Below are 11,466 nucleotides of genomic sequence, written 5' to 3'. Positions count from 1 at the left end.
ACATTGTTATTGCTCAAATCTTTGTCGATGATATTGTTTTTCATTTCTCTTCTAACACTCAAGTACAAGAATTTCTCAAGCATATGAAATATGACTTTAAAATGATCATGGTAGGGGAGTTAAAGTATTTTCTAGGTTTGCAAGTCAAACAGTCAGAAGATGGAACTTTCATCTCTCAAAGTTAGTATGCCAAAAACTTGGTGAAAAAGTTGGGGCTTGATTCTACCAAACACACCAAAACTGCAATGGGGACCATAGTCAAACTGACCAAGGATGAAAATGGCATAAAGGTAGATCCAACACTATACAAAATCATGATTGGAAGTCTTCTGTATCTGACAGCTAGTTGATCAAATATTAGCTATTGTGTTGGGGTGTGTCCTCGATATCAAGGGAATCTTATGGATTCCGATGTGACTATTGTGAAGAGAATCATTCGCTATGTGTGGATGCCAAAAATTTGTCAAGGGAAAAAGGTCCGATCATTTGTTGAAATAAATGGCTAAGGATCTGTGGATGTCAAAAATTCAACATGCGTCCGAGGCGGGCTCCTTGTCACCAATACATCACAAGCCAACTAGCTCACACCAAGGAAAAGTAGCACCAAAGAAGGTGGTGCCTCGCAGGATTTATTGTCTCGCATTGAGGGCGGCGCCTCACGAAGAATGCTACATCACATCGAAGGAGGTGCCTCACGAGAGACAAGACCTCGCACCAAAGTTGGTGCCTCACAAGGATTGTGGCCTCGCACGGAGGGTGGCACCTCATGAGGGATGTTGCCTCACGTCAAAGGAGGCATCTCACGATAGACAGGGCCTCGCGACGAATGCTGCCTCGTGCCAAAGGAGGCACCTCGTGAGAGATGGGGCATCGATGGGGGCCTCGCGCCTAGGGAGGCACCTCATAAGAGATGTTGCCTCATGCCGAAGGAGGCAGCTCACGATATACGTAGCCTTGCACCAAGGGTGGCATCTCGTGAGGGATGTTGCCTCGTGCCAAAGGAGGTGCCTTGCAAGAGACGAGGCATTGAGGGTAGCGACTCAAGAGAGATGGCGGCCTCACACCTAAGGAGGCGCCTCACAAGAGGTGTTACCTCACGCTAGAGGAGGCGCCTGTGATAGACGGAGCCTCACGCCAAGGGTGGTGCCTCACGAGGGATGCTGTCTCACGCCAAAGGAGGTGCCTCACGAGCGACGGGGCATCGAGGGTAGCACCTCGGAAAAGATAGGGGCCTCTTGTCGAGGGAGGCACCTCACGAGAGTTGTGGCCTCGTGCCTAAGTAAGTGCAACTCGACCTAACACATAATTACTTCGCAAAGCCTCTCGCACCTTGCACCCATAAACCAACTAGCAAGTTATTTCTCAAGCCTCTTTGAAATATGTGCCATGCTGATGAGGGCCTGCCATATTTGCAAGGGTAGGTGTCACCAGTAGAGTATGCCTCCTATATGTATCCCTTCCCAGTCCACAAGTAATCTGATACTTAGCAAAATACAAAGAGGCTGGAAGCACAGACACATCTTGGAAAGGTGAAAACATTCACTGGGTACGTGGTACACGTATAGGTACGGAATGTACGTACCAACCAAGACGGGATAGAGTACGGGCATAATGTCCACGCCGAACAAGTGGTGGAATTACAAGGATAGTACATGGTGAAGCCTCCACTATCATGCTCCTGACATCTGTACCAGACAAGTAGTGGTGGTTCGATATAGTACAAAGCTTGGAACAGAACCTGTAGGTCTCTGATATGTACCAAAACTGACCACCACCTCTTCATCACCACTATTACCTGCACCACTATCTTCTATAGCTTGTGGATGTTCCCTTTTGTCCCCATGGGACCACTATGTAGTAAGAGCCAATAGTGCTCACCTATAAAAGGAACCTGTCTTCTCCAAGGAAAGAGGTTGGAAATTTTTGTAACACCATATTATTCTAAGAGAAATACACAAGTTTTCCTCCATTGTTATTCTGCAACTTTTGTCTAAGTTTTTCTGAGTTCACCTAAGTTTACAAGTTTTTTACCAATTCACTTAAGTTTTCCAACCTATGTTCATTGACGAGTTTTTATGGTCAACATTATGTGAATGGTACTCTTGAGTATGCACTAATTCTATCTTCATTTATTTTAGTGATGTTGATTGGGCAGGAAATACAGATGACAGGAAAAGTACAAGTGGTGGATGCTTCTGTCTAGGAAAAAATCTGGTTTCCTGGTGTAGCAAGAAGCAAAATTCAATCTCCTTGTCTACTGCTGAGGCCAAGTACATAGCTGCTGGAAACTATTGTACACAAGTACTGTACATGAAACAAATGATGATAAACTATGAGTTTGATCTAGATACTTTGAATGTGTTTTGTGATAATACTAGTGCAATTAATATCTTAAAAAATCATGTTCAACATTCTCGCACTAAACACATTGACATTTGTCATCATTTTATCAAGGAACTTATTGAAAATAGAACTTTGGTCTTAGAATATATTGAGAGTGACAAAAAAATTGCAGATATTTTCACAAAAGCCCTTGATACAGTTAGGTTTGATTTCCTCAAGAAATCCTTGGAGGTTTGCACTAATTAAATATTGTTTGTGATGTTCCATCTCCGTGTGCTAGAAAGTGTTGTTTTTGTTCTTTTCCAATGAGAAAGTCTCAAACATTATGACAAAATGTATTTTTACTACTGGTTAGATCTTATAGTTAATATGTCTTGCACATTTTTCAAAAAATAAAATCAAAATAAATAGTCCCTCAAATTAATATTCTTCCAAATTAATCTATTTTTATAGTGTGTGAGCATATGATCCTTAAAAAGTATTTTCGGGCTCCATTTTAGAATAGAGTTACCTACATTATTGTGTGATTGTTGTCTTTGAGTAAGTTGGAACTATGTAACTAAAGTTTTGTTGAAGATACTCTACCACTAAAAATGGTTGCCATCCGTGTAGTGAGAAAGCGTCTAGTTGGATATTCTTTGCATAAATTGAGAAAAATGCCAAAATTGCCACATAGGGAAATTATCCTAAAAAAGACTAAAAATTGTCGTATAGGGCAATGATCTATTCTTTCACAATCACACACAATTGTTTAAAATATACTGATAGGAAAAATTTGTAAGACTTATACACATTTATTGATTTGGTTAAAATATTATTTGTGACAAGACTAAATATTTTGTGATTAATTTTTGAAATCAAAAGCATGATCTATATTAGATATATTTTCTAACCTTATCGTAAAAATATGTTATGAATTAAAATTTGTTACTTTCTCCATGGACAGAGCACGAAGACATTGGGCATAATCAAAATGAGATATTTTTGGCAATCTTTGCTGTTGTAATTTATATATTATATTATATAAAAATAAAAAATAAAAATAAAACAAGGCAAAGAGGGAAAAGGACTTGACCATGGCTATCAAAAAAGGGAAATGCGGTAAATATATGTTGCTTCTGATTTGGTCAATTATTATATTATTTAACTCCAAAAATCTCTATTTTTGGCTTATTTCCTTTGACCTTAAAAAGAAAAAGATTTCATTGATAGTTGATGAGCCAAAATCCTTTTGGGATATTACTTCATTATTTCGCATTTATTGAAAAATATTCTCAAAAAAATTCCTAGCTGTCCATTTTGTTCATATATATACACGGTCAAAAATGGATTTCTTTCCCATTCTCTCATTTGTCCACAAAGCTTCTTCTTTGTCTCTGTGTTTGTTTTTTTTTTTCTCTAACCCTTCTTACAGGTGATCAAGAAGACCCGAGGGTCTGGTGCGCTTCCAAAGGAAACTCCGCCCAGCCTCTTTGCCTTTCCCAACGGCGTGACAAAAAGAAAGGCTCAGAAAAGAATTTTCCCTTCAAGTATTTTTTTTGCTAGGCAGTACCACCAGCAACGTGGTGGTCATTCCTGACCTCACGATCCCCAAAACCCCTCTCGCGGTGGCTCTAATTGACAATAACAGGGTTCGAAAAGAGAAATCCACATCCAAAACCCATTTGGACTCATCACTGTCGCCTGATGTTTTGGCTCCTAAGATAAAATATAATGGGTGATTTCAGGTCACAACATCTTGTAGTTCACCTGGGGCTAAAGGTACCAGCTGTCATTCCTCTCCTACCGAGTCTACTCCTTTGTTAAAATATAGGAAAAAGGAAAGGATATTTCAACCATATTGTACTTCCTCTGAGGATGAATATGTGCCTTCAAATGATGAAGATCAAGAAGATGATGATGAAGATGCTATTGCAGACCTAGAAAATGTGTTAGAAATCGAGTCTGATCCCCAAGATTCCTTGCCTGTTTCCTCAAAATCATAGGGCAAGAAAGCTATGGAATTTCCAAACCCCAAACCGAAGCAAACTGTTGCACCTCTGCCTAAGTTAGGTTCTGCATTTAAACCCCACTCTCTGAATTGTTACTTCAATGGAAATGAGAAAACTATGAAACATTAATAGCATATGGATTTTATTTGTTAGAAAAATTTCTATTTTTATGTCCATAGTGTGTTTGGTGTTCTGAAAATATTGAGAAAAAGGGTTGGTTGGGTTCTCTTACTAATTTTGATGGGTATGTTTCAAGGGTAGTTCAAGAATTTTATGCAAATCTCAATGAACTGTTTGATAAAAATTCTTTTATGTTTGAGAAAGTATGTCTGTGGACATTGGTATGCTTTTAATCCATCTGAAATAGTTAAAGTGCTCAAGCTACCTCTTGGTGTTCAAAATGACTCAATTGATTTTGCCAAAGATCAAGTTTTATCTGAGTTGGTTGGTCTAAGGATGATTTGGGAGTCGAATGCCACTCTTAAAGTCTCAGATCTTACTCACTATGATGATGTGATTCACAAGTTCGTTGTCAACAATTGGATGCTCACAACTCACTCCTCAACTATCATTTTTGATTCAACCTTCTTTCAGTTCAAGGTTGGTACAGGGGTCAAAGTTGATTTAGCCTCTCTTGTATTTGATTAGATTATTACCTTGGGAAATGCTGAAAAGAAAGGTCCGTATCTTTTTGTTCCAAACTTAATCTACAAATCCCTGCTAAGGAGAAAGACTAGCAGGCTATTATGACAGATGTCAACATGAGGCTATGCAAACTATTGGCTAAGGAATATAGCCTGAAATTTTTCCCTTGAGGTCCTAATAGAAGGCGAACCCTCCCCATGATCGAGGAGGTCGAGGAAATGGAGGAGGCCACCCCATCAGTGTGCCTGCATCCTACACAAGAGTCCAACCAGGAACACACTCATTCTAGTGATGGTATTGGCACCTCCGGGCAAGGTAACCGTTAGAGTGGTCTTAACCGAGGTGCCTATTGTCCATTGTTAGCTCGTTATAACCCATTAAAATTCATGATGAGGATATTGATCTTGACAAAAATGTGATTGCTCAACACACATGTGGATTCACTAATACCCCGATACAACCATAGTTTTTTTCTTCTTTCAGAAACCATTTTAGTAAACAACACCTTTAGTTTTAAGAGTGCGAGATTTATAGAATATGGTACTAACATGCGACTTGAGTCCTGTCTTTCACGAAGTACCCTATTCCCTATCCAGACATTCGAAGAGTGCGAGCCTAGCTCGAATGAAGAACCACACCCTGACCCTGTTGCCCTCGAGCCTGACCTCGAATCTATTTATGACAAACTTATTAATCTTGAACGTGCTAACCCCATCATCATTCCCGAAATACTTGTGATAGACTCCTCCTCTAGTTTGGACGGTAGGATCACTAACCTTTATGTCTGTTTTTGTGCTTATTCAATTAAGTTTTGCTAACCTCTTCTCATTTTATTGTTGCACAAGAAAAGATGACTGAACTAGCTAGCACCTTTACCACCTTCGGTCCAGTAGTTAAAAAGCCACAGATCCAAAAGAAAGCTCTCAACTCTGATATTTGTGGTACTTCCACTAGGAGCTAGAGTAAGAAGGGTGAAGCCTACGTTCCCAATGCGCCGCCTCCTCCTCCCTCGAAGCACACTCCCCATGATAAGGGTGTGGTAGTCAACACCCAGCTCGCACCTCCTCCCATTCCCCGTCTTACTCCCGACTTATCAAGGTTCCCTAACTGACATCAGAGCTCGGTCTGAGTTCTTGTTGAAAATCTCCTCGGCCATGTAGAGCAATTGGCAGACGGAGAGCTCGATAGGATTGAGGAAGTTCCTCCTACCGACGTCTTCAACTAGGCCTTTAGGAAGCACCTAAGGTAAGATCGTTAGCCAATCATGTATACATATATTTATATATCTTTTTTATTTCTAAATCTCCAGTTTCTTATAGCAAGCATTTTCTTGCACACTATCTTGGCCCAAGTCAGGACTGAAGACAGGATGTGGTCTCAGATGTCGGAAGCCGTGAAGGGGAGGGCTCAACTGGAGGGGATGAATGCCCACCTGGAGACCGAGGTAAAGCAACTTCAGGAGGAAATCTACACTACTCGGGGTAATGAAAAGATCTCCAAAGAGCGCACCACTGATCTCTTGAGAGTTCAAGAGGAGAACAAGGCTGAGGTTGACGCCCTCAAGTAGTCGCACCGAGCTAAGGTGGAAGCTCTTACCAAGTCAATAGAAGAAGTTTTCTATCGAGTCTGGTGCTTCAACCAGGATGCAGACTACTCCCTCCTTATGGAGGAGATCCTGACACCTTAAATGGCCAAATTTAAAGATCTTCTTGTTCGGGAGCCAACAGAGACCACGAAGACGGGAGCTACTATTGAGTACGGGGAGGATGACGTTTTTTCTCAGGAGACCTGACTCACAGCTGATTTTTTTTTTTGTTTTTGTAATTTCATAGAGTTTCTTTTTTTTGTGGGGGATTTTCAAAGCCCTTGTAATCAGACCTTATAGGTCGAAACAATCTTTACTTTTACTTTTCTCTATTTCTTTTAAACTGAATCTTGGAGGTTATTTCCTCTTTTTGTGTTAGGTTTATGCCCTAAAATAATGTAAAAAATATATTTTATTGATTTAAATGAAAGTATTATATTTGAATGTTATAATTATTATTTGAATAATTTGTATAAATATCATAAAATTCCATTAACATTTACGAGGATATGATTTTGTATTAGTACAGGAGAGTTAAGAACATATATAATGAATAAAATAGTCAATAACATATTAAAGTATGAAATCTTTAATTAATGGTTAGTAGTACAGTTTATTAAGCATACAGGATGCAAGTAATCTAGATTCAGATTACTAATGTGGATAAACATCTTGGTAAATGTGCTGTACATAATATTGATTATATATGGTAAGACCGATATGAATTAACTATCTTTATAAACTTACCGTTAGCCATAAAGATTTGATTCTTGTCAAAATAGATGATCATTTGTAGATCGGTCTAAATCCTGAGTGATCATGAACTCCTGTTTGTGTTTATTGGATCTTTTGATTCATTAGTTAAGGTCTCTAGATATAATGGGGTTGGTGACTTTTGTTTTGGAGATTCAATATCACGAATGGCTGGGAACATGATTTTACAATAATGGAATCCATGCTTACCTCACAGATTGAATATTGGTTCCCTTAAGGGTTAATTCTAGAACTGAATAGTTATTGAGTTCAAATATATAATATGATTATAGATTAATTATTTGCTAGTGAATTAATGATACTTAATGTAACGCCCTAGTTCCTTAGAGTCGTTACTAAGTGAGTTTAAAATGTGCAATTAACTCGCTAATGGAGATTTTGAGACAAAAGTGTAGACAAATCATAACCAGAATCACATACCATGAAAATAATTCTATTCATTGAAAATTATAAAACGTTTTAACATTTGGGATCCCAAAATATTGTTTAGAAATATTTACAACTAAAAAATATAACTAAATTCGGCTAAACGACAAAATCTAGGTTTAGTACAACCATCTCCCAAAAATACCCCTGGCCATGGCAGGACAAACATGTATGCGCCGCTTCACGCTCTCCGTACTCATGATTGGTCGACTTTACCTTTGCCCTTACCTACACCATAGAACACCCGTGAGCCGAAGCCCAGCAAGAAAACTCTCAGAAGCAGATAACATATGCATATTTAACATTCAACATATAGCCAAACCGCCAACAGGCTAAACACATACGACCATGCCGACCCAGGTGCTTTACCAGGCCCTGGATTCGCGGTCTACACCGTGAGGATATCCAAGGTATCGTATAGGGTCTCGCCCTGGCAACTCGCTCTCTGCGTGCTAAACGCTGCTCCCGGCCCCTTGCCGTTCTCGGCCTTCGTCGTTCCCAGCCTTCGCCGTTCCTGGCCCTCGCTGTTTATTCACATATACGCACATATAGCATAGTTAAATAAATACTTAAACACGTATAAACACACTTAATGGGGCTACGCCCTGCAACACATTCATATAGGGTCGTGCCTTGCAACACAAGCTAAAGGGCCTTGCGCTGCTCTACGGGTACAACCGTTTTCTTACTTGTGTCCCGAGCTTTCCAAGCATTGATATCCCAAGCACAGTCCCCTAGTCCGAGCCTCGCTAGAACCCTAGTCACAACACATCAATAAAATCCATCCATCAAGGTCTAATCCATAAAATAACTTTGGGTTACCACTCTAATCCCTGGAACCTTGAATTCTATCAATCCGGGTGATAAAATCCATCTCGAGCCTTAACAATTAGGTTCCCAAGCCAAGAACCCACAAAACATCCAGAATTTTAAACTAGGGCCACGACCCAACCCTTAAAGGGCCGTGACTTTCCTCAAAATAGAGGCAAAACACCTCCCCTGGAAAGAGACACGGGCCGTGGCATGCTTAGCCAAGCATCGCGGTGCGCCTCAATATCAGAGGCCTCCCCAGGCCTCGCGTGCACACGGGTTGCGGCATGCCCCTCCTTGGGCCGCGACTCAACCTGCAAACCCAGAAAACCCCCATGCAAATTATGAGCTAACCTCGCTGAATTTCACCACTTCCGAGCCTAATTCCTAGAGTTCTGCCCAGGACCCAATTCCAACCACATAATCAGTTAATATTCTCAGAAACTCCAACAACAAGTCTCCAAAACTCTTCAATCTTACCACTTAGGTTCTATCTTCCAAATTCTAAAGGAAACACAGAAAAAAACCATGCAGAAGTTTTATTAGATCCTTACCTCAAAATTGATCTTGGCCTGAGCTTGGTTCTAGTTACCCCAACTTCTCTTCCTCCCAAATTCAGCCTTGAGTTCCCTCCTTGATCCCAGAGAATTTCAGTTCTTCCTCCTCTTCTTTTCTTGCTTCTAGTTTTTCTCTAGACCTCCAAAGAAGATGATTCCAGTATAAGCCTAAGTAATGAAAATGTGAAGCATTTCCCTTCAGCCTCAAGTCTATCCACCCTTGAAGCCAAATTACCCTTTTGCCCCTTTAACCTACTCTTAACCCTTAAGAAATCCCAAGGCTAATTTAGTCATTTTCCAAATCCCGTTAAGTCCCTGAGGGCAAAATAGTAAATTTCCCTAATATTCCCTCCTAAACATTCTAACCTCAGTTATATCTTCAAATATTTATTTCCATAACCCGATAACCCAATAAAATATATATTACCCGAAATACCCCTCGACTGGCCCGAGTCGGGTATTCAACCCCGTTGTGACTTTCTAGCTAACCGCTCCCTAGGATTGTCTCGGATCGTATAACACAGATATATCACAAGTATTACAATTATCATAATTTATGCCCTCAACGAGCTAAAATTACAAACATTCCCCTAATAACCAAACATGGCTCACATGCATATTTAATTCACCTAAACATGCATCTTTAATCACATATTCATAAAAATTCACATATTATAATAATAAATCACTTATTGCCCTCCAGACACGCTAATCAAGGCCCTAAGCCTTATTAGCAAATATGGGACGCTACACTTAAGGAACAATAGGTAATTAGAGAGGGAAAAAAGGTAATGTTTACCAACTCTAATTAATGAACCAATAAATGGAACACAAAACTATATTTATTGATTATATCAATAGACTACAAGAGAAAACTCTGTAAATATAATTCTATAAATACTTAGAGTGCAATTCAATATTTATAGTTGAGTAATCATGGAATTAATAAATAAGATTATTAAATTAAAGAGTTTAATTAATAATCTGGTTTATTGGAGCTTCGTATTATATGAACATGGTCCCCAGGTCACCTCTATCTTATAGGTCGCCTCTATCTTACACTGTCAAGGGTAAGGATGTCACAAGGAAGATTTATGAAGAGAAGGACTAAATTGCAAATAAATTAATTTTCAAGGGCAAGAAAATAATTATTTGATAATTATGGACGATTGATTAATTATGAATTAATTAACTAACTATATCATTTTTATTTGAAAAACTTTATATTAAAGTAAATCTTAATCATGTTTGAATTAATATTTGGGAGAGTTTAATTATTATCTTATTATAAGATAATTATATATAACTGATAGTTTTCAAGATAAAGATAATTTTGAATTTATTGATATTTATTTTGAGATAAATCAATTAAACAAACAAATGAGAAAGTCAGGGATAGACTAGAGTGGCACACCCAACTCACTATATCTGATAGTGAGTGGCGCTACTCACATCCCTATCCCAAGGATTTGAATTTTGAATTTCAAAGTAATTTGTGTCTTTAATTATTTAATTATTCTTTTTTTAATATGATTTAAATTAAATAATTAAATAGGTTGTAACTGATCAATTTTATTTTAATTAAATAAAGATGAATTAAAATAGTTTAATTAATTTTATAAACCTTAAAAGAAGCAATTATTTTCTAAGTCCGTTGTTTCTAGGTTATCTTGCTCTCTCAAAGAAAGATATGATAGAATTCTCTATACCTGAAATTTCAAAAGTTTCCATAGCCTCTCTCTTCTTAAATTTTTCTAGATCTCATGTGTTGAGTACATCTAGATAGCCTAAAATCAACCTGTGAATCCTACATGCCCACACACGTCCATGTGTGCTAGAGGAATGACTTGGAAGGCTAAGGTGTGAACTTTCATAAGGATAGGAAGATCGTTGATTTTACTAAAAGACTTGAGGACACTTGATAGGCTACAAGATGTATTCTTTATTGCTTATATGTGTTACTTAATATATTTATATATGACCAACATTTTGTTCATTTATCATGTAGTTCATATAATGTAACTTTATTTAGAAATTTGTTACCAAATGCTTTTTCTCCTTGAACATTTTTCAAACTTGTGAAGGCACTAGTTCCAATGTTTTCGTAGAGAATTTAGGCCAGTATATAAACAGGCTTATAATGTGTTTTGGTTAGTAGCGACCCGTTTGTACTCAGGGCTTTTTACTTTGATTTTTTAAACTAGTTTTGTAATAAGTTTTGTTTAGAATTATATTGATTCTGAAGCTTTAACTTTAGCTCGGTTTTTCATTTAGAAACTTCACTATTATACTATATTTGATTTTTTCAAAGATTTCATCATACTTAGTATAATGA

At 38.2% G+C, this 11,466-nt stretch overlaps 1 long non-coding RNA gene across 1 annotated transcript; it reads left to right on the top strand.

Annotated features, from left to right (window-relative positions):
- The first annotated feature begins 3,582 nt into the window (after positions 1–3,582).
- Positions 3,583–7,016, top strand: LOC133803213 (uncharacterized). Its single transcript, XR_009877823.1, has 2 exons — positions 3,583–6,224; positions 6,336–7,016. It is a non-coding gene; the product is annotated as an uncharacterized LOC133803213 (long non-coding RNA).
- Positions 7,017–11,466: the final 4,450 nt, after the last annotated feature.

This window comes from Humulus lupulus, chromosome X (genome assembly GCF_963169125.1).
Source record: "Humulus lupulus chromosome X, drHumLupu1.1, whole genome shotgun sequence".
In the NCBI taxonomy this organism is placed as follows: domain Eukaryota; kingdom Viridiplantae; phylum Streptophyta; class Magnoliopsida; order Rosales; family Cannabaceae; genus Humulus; species Humulus lupulus.
The sequence above is the reverse complement of the archived record's forward strand: the minus strand, read 5'-3'. Positions and strand labels throughout refer to the sequence as shown.